The sequence below is a fragment of the Lolium perenne genome, chromosome 1, assembly GCF_019359855.2.
Source record: "Lolium perenne isolate Kyuss_39 chromosome 1, Kyuss_2.0, whole genome shotgun sequence".
Lineage (NCBI taxonomy): Eukaryota > Viridiplantae > Streptophyta > Magnoliopsida > Poales > Poaceae > Lolium > Lolium perenne.
The window spans coordinates 236,706,019-236,726,692 of record NC_067244.2 but is presented as its reverse complement, the minus strand read 5'-3'; the positions used below and the strand labels follow the sequence as shown (position 1 = coordinate 236,726,692).

The window sequence follows — 20,674 nt, the reverse complement described above, 5'->3', positions numbered from 1 at the left end:
ATATATTTTTGTCATTTGGGTCACGGATCGCCTACATGGACCTTCTACTTCTCTATGGTAATAATAAATGTCCCTACCGTTCCCAGTCAATATCATCCTCATCTTCATCCTTAAACAAAAACATATCATCTACCATACTCTTGATCATCACAGGCCATGCAATTTACATTCTTGCCATCCAGACAACCATCGTGACCATAACCTGCACTATCCTTACGTCATGATCTTGCTAGAGAACCTTTCACCCTGTCAACTAATCAAGTGCCAGCATCATCATAATTAAAGGTGCATGTTCCAAAATGTTCTTTCAGGAAACGCCATTTTGAAATATCAACATAGATCTGTAGATATTGCTCACATTGTTCTGCATCAACAATGATCTATCAAAAACACATATGCGGTGAAGTATTTAAATGAAAATACAACATAACATGCTATTCTAAATACATGACATGCAAATAGTTATAAGATTCTGAACATAACATCGAAGGAAATTCTACCAACCATGCACCTGGAGACATTCTTTTTTTCATTACCATCACTAAAACCTGACGGTAGGCATTCACGCTTCTTGCCTCAGCTGGTAAATAGGCATGTGGAACACACGTCTCTGTTAAAATCAAGACAAAGTCACACTAAAATATGAAGCATCCAAAAAAAAAAACAAGACACATTGCTAATAATAATGTAGAAGGATAATTTCAGAACATGCATGGTTCTGCATACAACCACCACACTCCGCAATGATTGTTGGATAAATTATGCTTTGATTGAAAAAAAAATTGTTACAACAATGCCCAGATCCTACAAATTAGCTTGCAAAACATAAATCTCGAACCTTGTCTCAAACACTCACATCGTAGGGGAAGGAACTTGCAAAAAAAAAAGCTGGCAACTCCATGGGCTTAGATAAGTACATGGCCAAATTGTACTCATTCTGCAAACACAATTGTCAGTAAATGATCGTACCAGGAGTAGCACATTTCCAGTTTATCAGGAGCAGAAATTCATCATTTAATGAATAATAACGATTTAGAGGGGGTCTGGTCTCTTTGAACTCTGCACTTGTTCTCATGTCAAACCACTACAAGAACTGGGAGCAAAGATATTTTTGGAGATCGAAAGCACACACATCTACATCCTTTATAAATGAATACTATAAAATGCACATGCCTGCTCCCAAGAACGACAGCAACAAAACTACTGATTGATATAACTAAGTGAGAAAATGTTCATGCTTAACATTCTAGGTGATATTGAAAAATATTAATGCTCTTGGGGTGAGATGATTAACCCGCCAAACTCCTATTGGCTGAACTGAGGTTATGTCTGCATTGGGAACTCAGAAAATTAAAACACTCACCACCTTCTCATGCTTTACGGAGTGCAGATGAACCGACAGTTGCAAGTAAAACCAAAGGACTCTGTTTATTTACCACCACTTCGGATTTGCTGGTTATGGCACAAATCATTGCAGAACCTCAACCTATTCATAACACATACCCCTAAACCCACATGGCAACTAAATTATCTACATAACAGGAGGGTACTGCTTGATAATTGATCTGCATATATTATGAAAAGTTGAAAACAAAGAATCATATTTTGCTCTATGTATTGGAAGGTTATCTACATGCAACTATGATTCAATTAGGAAAACTTGATGATAGCTCCAGAAATAAACATCGGCCATTACTAAAATGAGGTCTTGCATCCTACCTTGTGATATTAGAGTGAACTCTTTTTCCTAGACACGAGAAAGGATTGCAGTAAGAAGTGGTCAGTGCTATGAATTGACCATAAATAATTAAACCATTGTGTTTCAGCTACTGTAAAAAATCATTGGACATGTGCATGAGATTCCATATAAAATCCAACAAGAATAAAAATCTCCATTCTTCTAGAACAGCATAAAACTGAAATACTAATCTTACCATCCACGTACTGTAAGTTAATACTGATTTAATGAATGCACAAAACCATTGCTTATACATGATCAACAAGTTTCAGTTGAGTCTATGTAATGGCCGTTATTTACTGTTATTTACCAGGTTGCACAAAACTGTTACGGTGTTACCTCACCACATATTCTATTCACTGATGTAATCAGTAAAAGTGCATCTATGTAATTAGAAAGGAACCATGGAAATACAATGTTCCAAGTGTAAGAATCTTCCGCCACCCAAATACAACATTCAAAGCTATAACTGCACATCTATAAAGCGAGAAATAGAATGTTAGCAGATATATCTTAGAGACCTATCATCATAAATCACCTGTCAGGTCCATGAAAGAACCACACTACTGTCTAATACCCACCTAAAATAGTGGTTGCTTTGCAAATCTTATTGCACCTGACATTGCGGAGAGATAACACCAATACATCATTAGCTCCAAGGCAAACACAGGGGCCTGAACAATAGAAAAAAGAATCAGCTTTCCAAATCTAAACACGGTGGATCCTTAGTACTGTATCATAACATTCCAAATCTCATTGAACCTGTCACTGTACAGAGATAACATCAATCCATCATTTGCAGCATCTGAACATAATTCTCGTCGACTGCAACTTCTTCCAAGATTGCAAACAAATTTACACAAGTAAAAAAAAAAGGAAACAAGCACTAAGCACTGAAAATGAACAGGAATGAATGGAGCAAATACCTCCCCCACTCTGCAGCAGGGCTGTCCTTGTCAGGCCTATCGATAGGACATCATTTGAGCATTGGCCCTCTAATTGTGTTGACAACCGGCAATGCTTTTGCCTTTCACCAATCCGGAATAGGAGCTTCAAAAAACAGGGTAAAAAATAAGGAATGCTATGCACGGGCCCAGAGCCTTCTCCCCAATCCTTGCTTCTCACAAAGAGACAATAAGGAAGAAACGAGCAACAGCTAGTAGCACAGCAGAACCAACAACACAAGAAAACTGCACAGTACCAGCAAATCGACGAGAGACGGAAAGAGAGGAAGTAGGAGCTCACCTGCCTAACGGAGACGAGAATGGTCCGAGGAGGAGGGGCGTTGGCAGGCATCTCTCACCATTTTATGAGCCCATCATCTACACAAAAATAACCAGAAAACTAATGAAAGAAAGGACCAGACCTAGAAAATAAAAGAGGCACCAATAAGTCAACATATAATAATTTGTTTTTCTAAACAAAAAATGCAGTCCTAAAAAATTTCGGGCCAGCCAAAAGACAGTGCGATGCCTATCAATATTACAAAGCCATAAAAAATGGTCAACATGGCAAGACTGTCCAGTGCTCAAGCAGGCCTAGAATGGCACACTCAGGAATAGTATAAAGATAAGAAATAAGAGATTATAAAAACTTATATAATGCTAACGTAACTATAAAGATAATGCCTGCATTCTGTACGTAGACAAGAGCAACAAGTTTGGCCGACTCAAGAGCATCCTTTTCCATCAGTTTATATCTCCAGAGAATTTCCTCTACTGTAACAAAGGATATTTCCAAAGCGTTGGAACATCGATACAAGCAGAGCCAATCACCTGACCACTACCGACACACCTGGGTAATGGGATGTTTGATCTGGGCACAGAACATGTCCTACCAGCAGCACCATGAGCAAGCTTTCTCGGAATCTGAAACAAATATCTTTGCAATATTATTTTGTCATTCAACCGGGAGCTAGCTATTCTTCTGAAGTTCTTATAAACAACTTACTAACCCAAATAAATCAGGAGCGACAGGAAGAAGATTTGGGAGATGCTCACCTTGCCGTCATAGGCATCAGCCGAGCTCGCCGTGAAGGGCGTGCACAACGGTTGTTTCTCCACGTGACGCCGACGCAGCATGCCAGCAGTGTGGGTCATGGAAGAAGGCGCAGACGGGGCGAGCCGGCAGGCAGGCCAGACCCCTAAGCCGGCCGACCGCCGCCTCAATCTCCCGAACGGCACCGGAGCCCGGGACGGAGGCGGCAAGCTGGTGACACCCTCAGGCCCTCCGCAGAACAGCCGGACGGCTTTGCTGCTCTTCATTCGCCTTTGTTACAGGTTCAGTTGAATGTGTTAATTACAAAGGCACATAATCACATGAAGGTCTATCAAAAGAAATATCTCACATGATCACAAAGGCACATAATTGCAGTCAACAACTTTTATGAGAACATTAAAGAAATGTAATTATACATGTGAGGGCAAAGAGATTGCTCCTTTTCTATTGGATTGTTCCTTTTCTCTTCTTTCTTGAATCTGACATATCGTGTTCAGATAAACAATATATTAGAAAACTGAAATTAGACATAAGAATCAAGAGGGCAAAGAGAGAGGGGCACCTAATATGGATTTTCCGTGGGTTGCTTTATAAAGGGAGGAATCCAATGAAGAAGGCATCACTATGAATTAACACGGCCGAGGATGGACCTTCAAAGTATATACATATGTCTCAACTCTGTCTTATCATGGTACCAGTAAGCACAACTGGGGCATTCTCTGCATGGTAAGTAACAACATAAATAGTTTTAGTCACCAAGAGTTGTTTACAAGTGGCATTTCAATTGCTCACTCACATGCATATCTATGCTTGCAAATATTCATCTTTTGTGCAACAAAATCTTAAAATCACAAGAAAATTTCTGGTTTTGTGCCACAAGAGATCATTAGTGCCACAAGAGAGATGCATTAGTGCCACAAGAGAGATTCATCTTTAAATAACCGATTATTTAAGGAAATTTAAAAAGATAGGCATGCATTAGTGCCACAAGAGAGATGCAGTTGCTTTTATGCAAAAAAAAGCGCATATATAAAATAGAACATCTTCGGAAAGACGTACTGATTATGCTTGATGAACCATGATTTACATGAAATATTAATATCATAGTAATGGTAAGATTATCTAAGGGAAATTTAAAAGTGAGGCAAAAATAAATTAAAGCCACAACCGGATGCAAGAACATAAGAACAGAAGAGGGGCTTGAAGACCTCCCCTCTAAGAAAACAAATAGAGGGACTGCGTGTGTGAGATACTTGGGGCTTGAAGTCCTCATCTAAGAGCGCCTAACAGAAGAACTGAGAGGGCAACCTGGAGCAAAACCAGAAAACAAAAGATGGGATACTAAAGTGATCTAAACAATTAGTAGCAGTCAGTAAACTACTTAAAAGCATATCTAACCGCAGATCTTCTTTCTCAAATGATATAATCATGCACCCTAATCTCTCCTCCCGCGCCGGCACCGCCCCGCGCTGGGCGGCCACCGCTCCTCCCTCCCTCAACCTCACCTTCCTCAACCTCCTCTCCCACCACCGCCCAGGGCGTCGCCGGGCAAAGCCCTAGTGGCGTGGTGGCGGACTTCCTCGACGTGACTTGGTACGGGGGCGCGGATCTCGCGCCGGCGGCGGCATCGCACCAGTAGCACAAGAATTTACATAATTATGAAAAGAAAGAAGCATGAATATGAAACTATTGGCCGATACTTTCTATACTCATCACAACCAACATAAAAGGTGCTCGAAGGCCTCACCTCAGATTGATCAAGCAATCAAGCAGAGGGATGTGGATCACACCTCGGAGCAAAGAAGACCAGCAATGAACCTGCAAAGAGCACGCCTAAAAATTTGAACAAATAGTACAGGTTGCTTTCTTCAGAATTATTATGCAGCAAGATCCAGTTTAGCATCTTTCACTTCAAAGTGTAGTTAATTGGTAATACGGATTAGCTAAAACACAAGATAAGAAACTATTCTAGAACATGCTTTGAACTCATACCATTTTGGGAACTTCTCACCGTTTTGCTCAATGAGCCGAGGTACATCACACCAGCGCATGAGAATCCTAAGTAAAATTGGAGTGCAAGGAGGTCACCATGTAAGCGAAATAGGTAAAACCAACCTTCACAATGATAAAAAAAGAAAATTACTGTTTGGAAAAGATGTATTTGGGAGCTTCCCACCACTCAATGAACTGTCCGACATTGACGTGAATCATCATCTAAAACAGTATGAACTGATCGTTATGGCTAACTCAGAAGAGAATTGAAGTAAATAGCGCATTTAGTAGCCAAATTATAAGGTGCAGTCCAAAACAAAACAAACTGTACTCCATATCAGTGATGACTAAACTAAAAATACACTAAAGAAAACTGTATCACCTCTTCCAACGAATAAACACTCTCCTTGACATCCATATGGCTTGACATGTGAACATGTGAGAGGACAGCAACAAGGAGTGTTTCATCCGTGTCTGCAATACTCACAGATTCATTTGTGTCTGCACTAACAGGCCTGCAAATGAGAACTTGATTCGGTTAAAGACAAAATGAATATTGATGGTTTCTGACATTTCTTGCAATGGAGGTCACCAGACAGCAAAAAAAAATGCCCAACACAAAATTATATCCAGAAATATTAGCTGGACCTGAATCCATTAAACAGTCACACCAGAGGTGTTTTCTGGTCAATACACAAAATGGCTATGTAGTGCAAATGGGTAGGTTTTAAATCAATATATATTTATGTGTGTATAAATTACGTGGTATTACCTTGCTCCGATTCTGAAACGTCATTTTGACAAGCATTCTTGGTTCCCGTCTTTTACTGTCTGCAATTAAGAAAAGAATACATTTTTCTCTTCAGAAAGTGACAGAAGCATTCAAATGTTCATCTCAATTAAGCAGTCTACTAACTAAACAAATCACTGTCAAGAACAGATTTGCGCTACACCAAACTCAAACCTAGGATTAGCCTCGCCATGAATAGATATCATGGCGACACATGTGAAATAAACCTGCAAGAGCAGAATCAGACCTAGGATTAGCCTCACCAGCGGATTGAGTCAGCAAGATCAGCATCGCTGCTTGAGCGTGCCTGTGGAATGCTGGCGTCCACAACAACAGTCAGTTGAGGAGCGCAAACAAACAAGCAAGCCTCAACCAATTATGCAGCTTTGGTGCTCCATCTTCCCCAACAAAAGCCATAGGCCACGGATCTGTCTCCTCTCCTCAACCAATCTAAGCGAATCCTCCATTTACACAAACACCAAAACCTACTATCTGAATCAAAATGGAGGCTTCACATATCTAGGGTTTGGAAATGGTTGCCATACCTTGGGAGGAGAAATCGCAGCGTATCAGGTTGGTTTCGGCGGACTCCGGTCGTAGCCTCTATGCCAGCAGCCACATTTTCCAATCGATTCCTTGCTCTGCCAGTCGATTCTGGTTGGGGAAGAGGCGACTAGGACGACGACGAGTGAGGCCATGGCTGAGGGAGCGCGACCGGCACCGGTCGGCCTGCCCCCACCACCAACTTCACCCAGCGCCACCCGAAGAGGCGCCCGTCGCTGCTCCTCCACCTCCGTCCCAGCGCCGCCCCTCGTTTCTCCTCCAACGTTTTTTTCCGTCCACTGATGGAGCGCATCGCAGACGAAGGCCCGCCGTGGCTCGCTGCACCGCTGCCGGCGCATCCTGCTGGCCGGAGACATCTCACCGGCGTCCAGCCGGCGTATCCTGCAGCGTCATTCCTGCCGGTCGATCTAGTGCGAGGGTCCCGGACAGGAGGTGGGGACGGCGGAGGGGAGGAGGTACGGGGCTGGGGAAGATGGGACGGCGCCGGAGGGGCCGGGGATGGCGAGGTGAGGTGAGGAGGCGGCGGAGGAGAGAGGCATGAATTGGGGAGGAAGAGGAGCACGGGATTGGGGAGGACAGGAGGCTCTCGATTAGCTAGGTTTTCACGGCCTTTCTTTTTCTCAGCGACACAAACATGGACGCTCGCTGTCTCTGACAAGCCACCCCGAACATGCATGGGCCCAGACTTCATGGACTCAGAACGAGCAGCGGAAGGTAAGAAAATAATAACCACATCGGACGGTTGGAGGTAAAACCGGAGGTGAAATTCTACTGGCGCAGGGTGAACGAGCGGTCACGATGTTTTTGCCCCTCTCAGACCCTCTGGTTGCCCGGGTAGTCTAGGGACATTTATAGGAGAAATGATGTTGTTTCAAGGTTCCTTAGTTGCTGGGAGTATCAAATGAGAAATGGTTGCAGTAGTTAGTAGCCAGTGCTGCCCCACCATCTGAGGAGTAATCAAATCCATTTGTATATATATCTAACTGAATTATTCTATGTTTTTAACACACATTCTAATACTGTGGCGCGGAGTTGTAGTTAAGAGTTATTTGTGAAATAATTAAGTATTAGTACTCCCTCCGTCCCAGTTCGCAAGGCAAAGTTTTCAAATATCTTGGCCCAAGGTGAATTCTCATTGGCTCCAAATTTCCACGTAAAAACGCTAACATCGGCGCTGCAATTAATTGAGAAATTAAAAAGAACTTTATTTTCTATCCTTTAATTGGTGGGATACGAAAGGAGGAGTCTTTTGCATGCAATAATGAATCAGTTTTACTCCCACATTAAATGCAAATGTGCCTAAGAGGTGAGACATTTTGGGACAAATATTTTTTGGAACTTTGCCTTGCGAACTGGGACAGAGGGAGTAGCAAGGTTGGGATTAATTGACTCCCATCCCATGTGCACCTAACCGATGGTGGCATGCAGGTAGTCCTTCCTATATGCCTCACTTTTAAACTTGCATGATGACATGCCCAACCGCTGGACTTACAGTTCAGCGATACATTTATGTAGACTTGTGTTCATCTTTACTGCTTTCTAATCAGTAGGATCTGCAAATCTGTTGGAGGTGTGTAGCATGATTTACAAGACGGGAGAAGGTTGCTCATTGGACAACTATACTTTTCTATAGTCAATTGTACGATGGCCTCACTCAGAATTACACACTTGTTTTGCATTTCGATAATTTTAATCAGCTTTAAGTTCTACCTATTACTTCCACGAATATGGCTTAGATTTACTGACTTTGGACAATATATTATGTTGTTTTTCGTGTGGTTTTGCCTATTACTATTCTGATTTTGCTGCCATCATAGGGAGCATCAAATATGGATCTAATACACAACAGATTTTTTTTCCTTAAGATGAAACTTCATGAATACACACATGTATTTCTCAGACTATCGTCCTTGCATGTGCACAATCAGACAAGTCATTTTTTTTTTCCAATCATGTATACTTATGGCAGTACTATTGAAAGTTATATTTGTGCTCGTGTTGGCTTTCCTATAGACCTGGCAATGCCTGAAGTTAAATAGGTGCAATTTAAGTTAGTACCAGTGTGCTTTTGTTTCAGAAAAAAAAAAGCTTTTGAAGATCTTATGTATTCTTGATCTTCTGGTAGTGTGTAATCTTTAACTAACAGAGTTGTAATGTCTTTTAAGTGACATGTATTCCAGTTCAGTTTGATGCGGAGGCTGAAACTGAAACTAGAATTAGTATGAAATAAAGGGCTGTGTGCATCACTTTGATGCAGAGGCCGGGGCTATGTTCCCCATTTCGAAAAAATGTATTCCAGTTCAGTATTTACTTTGTATACAGTGTAACTTTTATCAATAATTTTATACTATGTGTTACAATTTCTCTGGTTAGAGGACCCAATTATACTCAACTGCCCTTCAATTGCAATTTTTGAGGTTTTCGTTAGAAATTCCAAAGTTTACATGAGATTGGCTAATATAAGTCCGTGAACTGTTATGCAAGTCGCATACACATACACAGCTACAGGGGTGGATGTAGGTACAGCATCGAGTAAATTCCGGTTTCTTAAAAAAATAGAAAATATTCAATTCACCGTATGTGCCACCCACAAAATTTGTATGTGCTGCTCATAAAATTTGAATTTTGATGGCTGTGGCAACCTCGTGCACCCTGGTCATCATCAGTTCTCTAGCTCAGCAGTGGCACTGTCTTGATTGATATACTAGCGAGTAAAAACGAAAGGTCGACCAAACAAAATTGAGAACAAATAAGTGCGTCCCCCTCTCACGCACGAAAGACCCAGGTCCGCACGGTAAAAGACCACCTCTTGTCCGCAAAAAAGACCCCTCCTGCGAGGCCACCTGTGGGTTCTGGTTGGGACAGAAGCGCACCGTCCAATCGAGGCTCCGAACAGTTCTAGACGTCCTATTCGTAGGCGTGGGTGGTAGAAAACCACGGGTAAAAACCCTAGCCGCCATTTGGTCGCGTGGTCGCGTGCGCTGCCCACGTTGCGGTGCCGCCGCCGCCCCTTCTCCCGCGCTCGTCTCTCAGGACCGTGATGGTCGAGGCAGCCGTGCAAGCCGGTGGAAAGCAAGGCAAGGCTGGTCGGCGGTGGAGGCTCGCCAGACGTAGTGGCAGCAGCCGGTGCCTGGGAGACGCGGCTCCCATTGACCCCAAGAAGCAGCGCGACCACGGGGCTAGGGTTCGCCCAGGTTTGTCTCTCCATCCTACTCGACTGCAGCTCACATGAAGGCATGGTATCTCGTTCTAATTTGCTTATTTGAAAGTATGATTTAATTTGGAGCAGATTGCATCATACAAGTCTCACCCTCTCCGTAGCACCAATTCCATGATGAAATTTGTAACTCGCTTTTATTGCTCTGTGTGATTCAAGCTATGATTTTGCTGCAGTGATTACCATGTTTTAGCTTCTCATTCTGTTGCAACGCTTGTTTTCAGTTTGTACATATTTTACTGTTTTTCAGTTCTCTTGGGTTGGTCGATGCTACTATGATCCCCATGGAGGCATCAATGATTAATTGTGAAGGATCGGCAATCGTGAAGAACTTTTAGTAAGTTAACACTGGAATGTCACCTAATAGTACCATTGCCCTTCTTTGTATTTCATCTTTTACGGCCAGGGTACCAAATCATGCGAGCACATGGTGCTATAATGTGATATATTATGATCTGCTGCTAGGATCAGTCGGAAATTCTAACTTGTGGAGCTAAAAATACTAGAGTGACGGCTGCCTACATGTCTGATGTTAAATGTGAGAGGGTAAACAATGTTGCTCTACTGATCTGCAGGAGTTATGGCCATCAGGAAGAGCTAAACAATTTTGTAAATGGGGAATGAAAGAGCATTCTAGTTGATACTTCGTAATACTTATTCAGGTAATTCATAGTCACTTAATGGAACTGTTATTCTCCCCTACATCTGTAGCATATTATCTGATTAACACTGTTGTTGTTCTTTGCACAGTTGGTGGCTGGATGTTTCGGTTCCTGCTAGCGATCTAGAATTGTTTTTCTTCCTCATATAGGTGATTGGTGGGAGTACGAAAGAAGTAATGCTCCGCTGAACCGGTGGCTTGCAGGTATACCATGATTAATTCTTGTGTATTGAGTTTCACTATACATTTGGTTTCAGTTAATATACTTTGGTGCGTAATGTTTCTTCTTCCTATATTTGATACGAATCATGATTGGCTGGCAAGAAGAAAAATATAGCCAGAAGAGAACTCTGAAAATAGAAGTGTTCTCTTTGTTGTTTACTCACACATTTTACTCTTTTACTTTCAAAATAGGTTTGTCGTTCTATTGATTTAAACTTGGCCAAGGGATTTCCGAAGGATCCACCAGAAGGAAACCATGATGAACGGATCGTAGCGAACAAGAGGGGGGGGGGGGGGGGCGTGAATGGCGCTACGGCAAGTTTTAACCTTTTTCAAGTTTTAGCGCAACGGAAGGTAAAGGTGATAACTTTTGCTATAGCGGTGTTCCTACAAAGAAGCTAGAGCATGTGCAACATGTAAAGGAATCAACAAGATAGTAAGAGAGAGGAGCGAGACAACCGGGGGGGGGGGGGGGGGGGCGCGAGGCGAGTCGAGGTTTGTTTCCCGCAGTTCCCTCCACTAAAGGAGGTACGTCTGCGTTGAGGAGGTGCTAGTCTCACACAAGAGACTAGGCGGCCACACCACGAAGGAAGACCTCACCCTCTTCCTCGAGAGAGCTCCACGGAGGTGCTCTCCCTCTTCCACTAAGGCACCGGTCGAGGCGGTGATTCCTTCACAGGGTTGGGGCGAGCTCCACACACACAAGGATGCTCCCAACACCCTATGGAGCAAGTACATCACCAAGCTAGACTCCATAGCTGCACATCTCCAATGCTCCACCATAGGAACCCATCTCCAATGCTCCACCAAAGGAACCCCTCCAATATTCCACCAAGAAGCTCCTCCAGTGCTCCACCAAGAAGCTCTTCCAGTGCTCCAACAAGAAGCTCTTCCAATGCTCCACCAAGAAGCTCTCCCACCAAGGAACCCTAACAACAAGATCCACTAAGGACTACCACGAATTGGTGAACTTTCTCTCGGTGGAATGATAGATCGGGGTCTCCTCCACCACCACACAAAGTATGAACAAGATTGGTTGGGTGGATGAGGAGATCCCCTCAATTTTGAGCTCAGCAACAATGGAGGAGAGAGAGAGAGAGAAGAGCTAAGCTGGGTGGAGAAGAAGGGGCCTTTATATAGGTCCCTCCAAATCCAACCGTTGCCCTATGTTTTTGCCTAAGCGGTACTACCGCTCCTAGAAGCGGTACTACCGCTCTGAGTTCGAATTCCCCACTGAACTTGTCCACGTGGACACATTGCGGTACTACCGCTCGCGGTACCGCTTGCGGTACCGCAATGGGGTCCAAACCTTACTGGATCCCAAGCGGTACCCGAGCGGTACCAGAGCGGTACTACCGTAACGCGTTACGGTACTTAGCGCGGTACCGTGGGCGGTACTACCGCCCTCAAGCGGTACTACCGCTCCAGGTACCGCGAAGGTACCGCAACGTGCTCTGTGGGGCTAATCCTTGTGCAATGCTCAGAGCGGTACCACGGCCGGTACCAGTAGAGGTAGCGGTACTACCGCTCCTGGTACCGGTAGTACCGCTATGGCTAAAACAGTTTTCCTCTCTTCCTCTCCTACCATGTCACCTCACGACACACACGCAAAACCAGAAACCCTAAGAGCTACGCTTCGGTCTTCTGATCATAATGTGCTCAACGAGGGTACCGTGCATCTTGCAAGCCTGTCAATGAAAAACTTTGTGCACGGTTAGAATTGTTCGAGTGTTGTTATCAAACACACAAAACACGGGATATGGATCTTGCTCTTACAATCTCCCCCTTTTTGGTGTTTGATGATAACACACGAATTTGCAATAAATCATAGGATATTATGATAAGGAACTTTGATTTGCAAGTATAGGCGAAGCTCCCCCTAGATGTGTGCATATTTAGAATATGCATTTGTATACAAATACACACATCCTAGAGAGAACTCCCCCTAAATTTCACAAACCAAGCACAAGTGCTAAGATGATCATATGACAAGAATAATGTAGCACAAGTACACTATAGAGGCAAGAATATATATATGGGGGAGTTTGGGTGAACCTTTTCATACCTTCGCCTTGAGAAAACCCAAACTCACCATAAGAATAAGTGCCACCACCATAATAATAAGTGCCTCCATAGGAATGATATGGCCAAACAAAGAATAAACAATGGAGACCAATGACCATAAAGCTACGCACGATTAAGTCTTAATACAAACGGGGGGTCGGGAGACCCACGAATAGAGTAGCAAACACATACGAATAAGTTCCGAATAACTAGTGGAAAGTTTTGATGCCAAGGCCGAAAGAACCAAAACGAAGTCACCAAGCCCTTGGCATCCCCATGCAAATTCCCGTCCTAATAGATCAACTTCTCCCCCTTTGGCATCGAGACACCAAAAAGGGAGAAGGAGCATACTAGCGTCCCAAGGGAATCACTCGTCGTCGTCATCCTCCTCGTCATCCTCCTCCTCGTCATCATCACCCTCATCGTCATCGCCTCCATCCTCGACGTCCTCCTCCTCTTCATCCTCATACTCTTCCTCTTGGGCAAGTCCTTTGCCATGAGGTGGCTCGGGGATGGACTCCTCGGAGCTAGACCACACAAGCTTTGACTTCCACTCACCGGGGGGAGTGATGTTGTCCTCGGAGCCCTCGGAGACCGGGAGTTGCATGTGCCTCATCATCGCCTTTTGGCGTTGGTGGATCTTCTTGTTGTCGTGATGGGCTTGGTACATCCTATCCTTGAGGTCCCTCTTGTAGCAAAAGGACTTCTTGAGGCGCGCAGTGAGCTTGGCGAAGAGGCCCTTTTGCTTGATGGAGTTGGGCACATAGTCGGAGTCGTCGCTGTCGGCATCATCTTCGTCCTTGTCCCTTGGAGCTCCTTTGCCAAATCTCGGAAGGTCATGGTCCTTGACAAGAGGACTCTTCTCCTTGTGAATGGTGACGTTGGGGCGGCATTGCGCTAGAAGATATCCGCGGCCTTCTTGATCCCACTTGTGACAGATGTGCCTCATGAGATAGGGAGCGTACTGAGGAAGCTTGCGGAGTGTAATATCCCAGGTAATGGGGTTACAAAAATAGAGGAAACAGATGTGTGCATTGCATTCATGCATAGAAAATCTGGGGAATTTTCGCGCTTTAAAGTAAAACAGTCACAGTAATTGAAGTTTCACTTGACCTTGGTGGAATTGAAGTAGCTCATCAAGTCAAGCGTTATAAATCTCAATGTGACTTTGTTAAAACCTTGTTTTGGGTAGAGATGATTTGATCTAAGGGGTTAGATCAAATAGAACTAATAATCAACACAACAACACTTTACTCAATGATCAACTACTTGATCTTATAACAGATCATAATATGGTAATCATTGCCACAACACATGAACACCAATTCAATTGTACATCCAGTAACAATAAATGGAGAAACTATTCTTCACTCATCTCCTCCATGTCTTGAACTAATCCATGCTCTTATCATAAACCCTATGATATCCATTCTACTTTAATCTTGGAAACAAGACAAGGAGATCCAACTAAGGAATACAACTCTTCTCTACTACATATTAATATACATCAAACCCAGAGAGGTGAGAGTTCTATATTATTTATTAGAGAAGCAATAATAAACCTGGAGTTAAACCTTGGATATACATCCATGTATTCCAAACATCACTTTGAAGAAGAACCCTATGATATTATTCCAGACCATTCCTAGAGAGAGAATCATTTATATTAACCATAGATATTGGTGACCACATAATTATCTTTGGAGAATAACCTTAGGTTAGTATTGAAGTCCTTCCCAAGTGAGAGAGACCATTCATATCAATTCTAGCTTTACCTATTAATGAATAAAGGAAAATCTTTGAACTAAAGCATTGGGTTGTAAACCATTTCATCTTGGAGTGGTGAGATAACCAAATACCAAGTGGAATAAGACTATATTCATGAATTAGTGAAATAAGGAGTGGACTAATCCAACTAAGTTAGACAATTGAATCTTTAGCTCAGCAACCTAAATAAATAGTACACCATAAACCCTAGAATAAACCATTCATATATGAGAGAGCTCAAGCTATAGTGTTATACTCAAGATAGTTGAGGCAACACTTAAATTTAAGGGAGAGAACTATCCATATACCAGATGATTATGTCAACATTGATTAAGCAAAACCCTAATAGAGTATCTCAGGTATTCTCTTAGGATATAAATTATTGAGGCAACCATAGTAGTCCCATCTAAGAAAGTAAAATAGAAGTGTTATATCCTAGTTGATCAAGACTATGCTTGATCATGGAAGTGAGAACCCATTCCATGAGAGATAACTGAGAAAGCCAAACCTTGATCATTATAAATTGAGTAATGATCATAAACCCTAAGAACCTTAGGTAAAGATATTAAGAACAAGTTGATCATGCCTAATCCATGATCATGCTCTTGAGGTATGTGAGGATAAGTTAAACCCTACTAGGATAAGTATATCCCATTTCCACATGAAATCATAGGGAGGTAACTAGTAAGCAATCATAGGCTTAAATCCTAACCTTAACTTGTGAATCACTTAGTGATCATGAGTAGAATCTTACCACATCTATATTTCATTCATTCATCAATTAAAGAACCTAAGAAAACCTTAGAGATAAACCCTATACTTTATATGGTGAAAACTATTCATCATTAGAATCCTAGTATGGCACATTAAAAAAATCTTATGCTTCATTTATAACACCTGAGAAAAACCCTAATAAAATGTTGCTCACATAAAATAATGTGCAAGTGAAACAAACTCTCAAATAAGAAACCAAGCCCTCATAATAACCCTTAAAATGCTTTGGGAAGCCATTATACACTTTAAATAATTCCAAAGAGAATTGTATTACAAGGAGGAACAGGGATTCCAAAGAAAACATAAACTCATGACTAAATTGAGATTTAAAAAGGACCCACAAGGATACAAATAAAATCATGCATCACACATTAGTTTTGGGCAATGAAATAAAGCAATGATCATTATTGCTAAGACCTAAATTAAAAATAAGTAGAAACATCTGAAAGCATAATTGAATTAAAATATGAATTCAAAACAGAATTCAAAAATAGGAAATCCAAAACAGAAAATAAATAAAGGAAAGGAAGAGGAAATGGGCTCACCTGACTTACCTAGTCAGTCACCGAGCCCAGTATGAGTCCAGCACACGGCCTGGCAGCAGCCCAAAACCAGCCCACCTAGCAGCCCGAGATACCCCTTCGATTAAAACAGAGGAGAGGAGCTCGTCCTCATCCTTTCTCTCCGCATGGACGACAGCACGACGCCGTGAAGATTTTCTCCTCGCGCTGGCGCCATCTCCTCGCTCGACGGTGTGACGAGGCGATCTTCCGAGCAGTATAAAGACCCCACTGACGAACCCTAGCTCGGAATTTTCCCCTCCCCTGCTCAATTTCTCTCCAGACGGAACCCTAACCTCGCCCGGTCACCACCTGTCGTCGACGTTAGGAGCCTCCCCGACCACCGCCGTGACCACCATTAGAACCACCGTGCTCGGCATGCCCAACGTGCGCAAGGAATCGAGCCAACAAGCTCTCAGACGCCGGTGGTAGCTCGTTCCCTTCCGCCGGTGTTCCACAGCAAATCGGAAAATTGCATCGACACCGTCGACAATCGCCGCCGTCGAGTCTTCACTACGCAGCACTGTAAGCTTGCGCTTCTCCTGAGCCCTTGATTGAGCCCTAGCATGCCCGTAGCTCGTTTCCGCCGTAGTCCGCCGTGCACTGCCGCTGTTTGCGCTCGCCGGAGCTACTCCGGCGACCATCAGAGGGCGGCGCCGCCACTAGTTGGTTCGCCTCGACGAGTGCTGTCCAACGCGCCCCTGCTCTGGCCCGCGGGAACGCCCTAGCGCCGGCGACCATCGCCAGTTCCCGCCGGCCAGGGACCTCCTCGCCACCGTGGCGATTTTGACTAGGTCAAATCCCACGTGGCAGGTGAGGTGGACAGACCCCACCAGTCATAGACTGTGGGTGGTATCTGTCTGGGTACGTTTAGTCCATTTCAGTTTTATATCAAATTCTATAATTGCTGAAACTTTGCAAATATTTAGGAAATTCATTATAACTCATAAAAATACAAATAAGATACCAAAATTCTTAGAAAATAAAACTCTATCTAATAAAAATATAAAATGAAATTTTTATTTTTAATAAGAATTCAATTGTTTAATACTTGTTATTTAAGCCTTTAATTTTTAAATTCTAAATACAAATAAAAATTCAAAAAAATTAAGAAACCATTTATAAAGTAACTAAAACCAGTAAGCAAATAAAGAAAACATGAAAACTAATTTTCTTTATTTGCTATCCTATTAAATCATTATTAGGGAAATTTAAACCCTAATTAATAAATACTTTAATTATTAATTCGATAAAAATAATAATATGACAAATTCAATATTATTTTTATTTCCAAGTTATTAATAACTTCAACTTTAAAAATGAAGTTATTAATCCTAGAACTATATGGTAAATAGCAGACCCTAATTTAATATGGGATGAAATCACAACCCTATCATTTCATGTGAAACCCAAAACCCTAATTCAATTAGGAACCCCAAATCCATTACTTCATATGAACCCTAAAAATTGTTTCCACACCTAAACCCAAGTATCATGAGATCATGGTACCTTCTTCCAAATCATAGAACCATAGCAACAACTAAACACTTGTCTCGGCCACCTAAATTGTAGAAGACCTATCACTAATATATGGGTATTCCATATGTTCATCCTCATCAGACCTAACTAATCAAGTGGGGTCAACCAAGTGTAAACCCTAGATCCTATTACCAAACAATCATCCTTATTCATCCATGTTTAGCATCACACCATGGTGATGAACCCAAATAGCATCTAGGCCCAGTATTTAGCATTACATAACCATAGTCCGCTAAACCCTACAAATACTTCATAATTATGAACCATCCTATTCAGGAGTCAATTACTCCTTACTTAATAGAACCAACAGTAAAACCTAGATCAATTCAACCCTAGTTGATATACTTCTTATTATTTAAGAAGTATGTTCTTCAAAAGTTATTCTTTTGAAGAAAAGAGGGAATCATCACCAACCCTACTTATAAGGACCTATAAACCCTAGCCAGCTATCACTAGTAAGATAAACCAACCTTGACAACAATCATGTATAATGAATTGCTTAGGATGCCTAAGCTTATCTCAATCGTACAAGCCCTAGTTGCTGATGAATCCAACTATGTTGTGATCCATCTTATACTTACTCCAGAAACTACTTGAAACCAGAATAAATTATAACAAACCAGAAACCCAATTGTCATACTTGTTCTTTATTAAAGAACATGTTCTTCAAAAGTTATTCTTTTGAAGAATATAACAAGTAATCATTAACCATGCCATATAGTACTAAAAATGACAACTGTTCTTTACATGTTAACATTAGGCCAATTATCATTCTTTGTGTGCTTAATTGATTACTGTGCTTTATTATCCACCTGTTCATGATACCAAGTAATCACACCTGAATAAGAACCTTGTTTGTGAATCACTCTAAAAGTGCAACACACCCTGAATCAATTATTACCACTCATTAATCCTAAATCATCGGGGTTAGGCCACGCTTAGAGCGATTGCATCTCATTCTTATGCATTATTGCATCCTTGCCAATCTTTTAAACATCGTCCTTACCGGACGATGATGCTATTTCAGAATTTGGAGTTATTACGTATCGAAGACCTTGACTGCATAATCTTGCAGTCAAGAAAGGCAAGTTCATCACTTGCTCATGTCATTTGAGTATTTTTATCAAATTACTTGCAAAGTATTATGGTTATCACTATTGCATAGAAATCAAAACTACTACTTTCATAACTATGAATATGACTATGTGGTGGGCAATGGAACCATGGATTGTGTTGATATGGTGGAGGTTCCATTGCACGGGTTTATATCCATCTAGGATTAAACCACAAATGTCGATGATTCTTGTGCCGTAATACCCGTGTTAACCATAAGATCCGGAGTGGGACGGAGTAGTCAAAAGTGTTTCCACCTCTCGTTCATCAACGGATGCGCTTTACCGTAGACACTTGTATCTGTCAGGGCAAGCGGTGGGCTGGGGAAGCCTTAAGTCCCCACGGCATAGTCCGTAGACACTTGTCGCTCGAAGTGCAAGCGGTGGGCTGGGGAAGCCTAAAGTCCCCACGGTATTGCGGTCTATGATGGGTTGCAGCTACCGGCGAAGGAGTTTGGTTCGATCCCAAACCTGTCGTCGTGGTCGGGGTCCACCCGTGAGTGGGAATAATGGGACCGGCGAGGACCCAGGGTCGGGGCATGCAACAAAGGGTGGGTGTTCGAGGTAGCGGAGGAACATGATTGGCTAGACCTTATACCGGGCCTCACACCAAAGGAAGTGTGGACGAGAACATGACTCGGTTGGCACCAAGGTTAAGATCTCTTATGGGTAAAGCAACACACCTCTGCAGTGTAAAGAACCGTGACTGTCACTCCCTGTTCCGGGATATGGAACTGCGAACGCGGCCGGAAAGGAGCTCCATGAAGTTCTAGTAAACCGGTGAAGGCTGACGGACATAGTTCTTCTGAATAAAAGCAACCTTTTGAAGAAATGGTTATGAAAACTTGCATTGGTATTAGACTTTCTGGTCTAATGCTGTAGCTAGTGCATTAAACACCTCTTTCCTATAATGAACTTGTTGAGTACGCTCGTACTCATCCCACTCTTAAATCCCCTGCTTAGATATGGAGGCATCGAAGAAGGATCCACGATTGCAACTCGAAGGTCGAGGAGTCAACAACTACTTCAAGAGACAAGACCCTGTCAGAGGAGTCAGATACCACATACATCAAGGAGAAAACCTAGTTTAGCCATAGAAGGGAACTAGCTTCCTCAACCTAGCTCCTACTTAGCTAGAATCTATTCTTAGCCTCTATAGCTAGTCAAATACTCTACAAATAGAGTTCGTGATAGAATTAGACTATGAGTCGTTCTTCTGGAGTTTATTTGCAGATTTACCTCATTGTAAAGTAGGAGGCTGTGCTGATCTTATGTAATAGAGTCAATGTTGTAATTCTATAGACATGCCTTGGACCCGCATATGTTTCTGTTGTACCACTCTGAGCGATATAATACTAGTGGAACGGTGTTTCATTGGTGTTATATCAGACTTGCATACTACACCATGCAGTGGTATGCCGGGTCACCACAGTTGGTATCAGAGCGAATGCTTTGACCCTAGGATTAAAACCCTTTAAAGGAGACCTATAGGATTGGTAGTGTCTATAGGAAGTTTTCCTAGGTAAATCAAATACTTCTTATGACTTGAGATGGATATTCACTTGAGAATAATCCTGACACACTTGAGTCAACCTTTCTTATCTATCCTTCCTAAGTGAAGTTAGTTAGCTAATCCCGAATATGTAGCATACATTAAGCCCTTCAAACCATAGATG

The 20,674-nt window shown here is 42.4% G+C and overlaps 1 long non-coding RNA gene across 5 annotated transcripts; it reads right to left on the bottom strand.

Moving 5' to 3' along the window:
* Positions 1-5,500: 5,500 nt before the first annotated feature.
* On the bottom strand, positions 5,501-7,772 carry LOC127325360 (uncharacterized). Of its 5 annotated transcripts, none has more exons than XR_011750696.1 (6): positions 7,064-7,772; positions 6,766-6,968; positions 6,501-6,559; positions 6,111-6,243; positions 5,729-5,950; positions 5,501-5,554 (listed from the first exon to the last, which is right to left on the bottom strand). It is a non-coding gene; the product is annotated as an uncharacterized lncRNA (long non-coding RNA). The 5 variants fall into 5 exon arrangements; XR_011750697.1 differs by having other exon boundaries at positions 6,782-6,968; XR_011750698.1 differs by having other exon boundaries at positions 6,766-6,835; positions 7,064-7,769.
* Between the last annotated feature and the right edge of the window lie 12,902 nt (positions 7,773-20,674).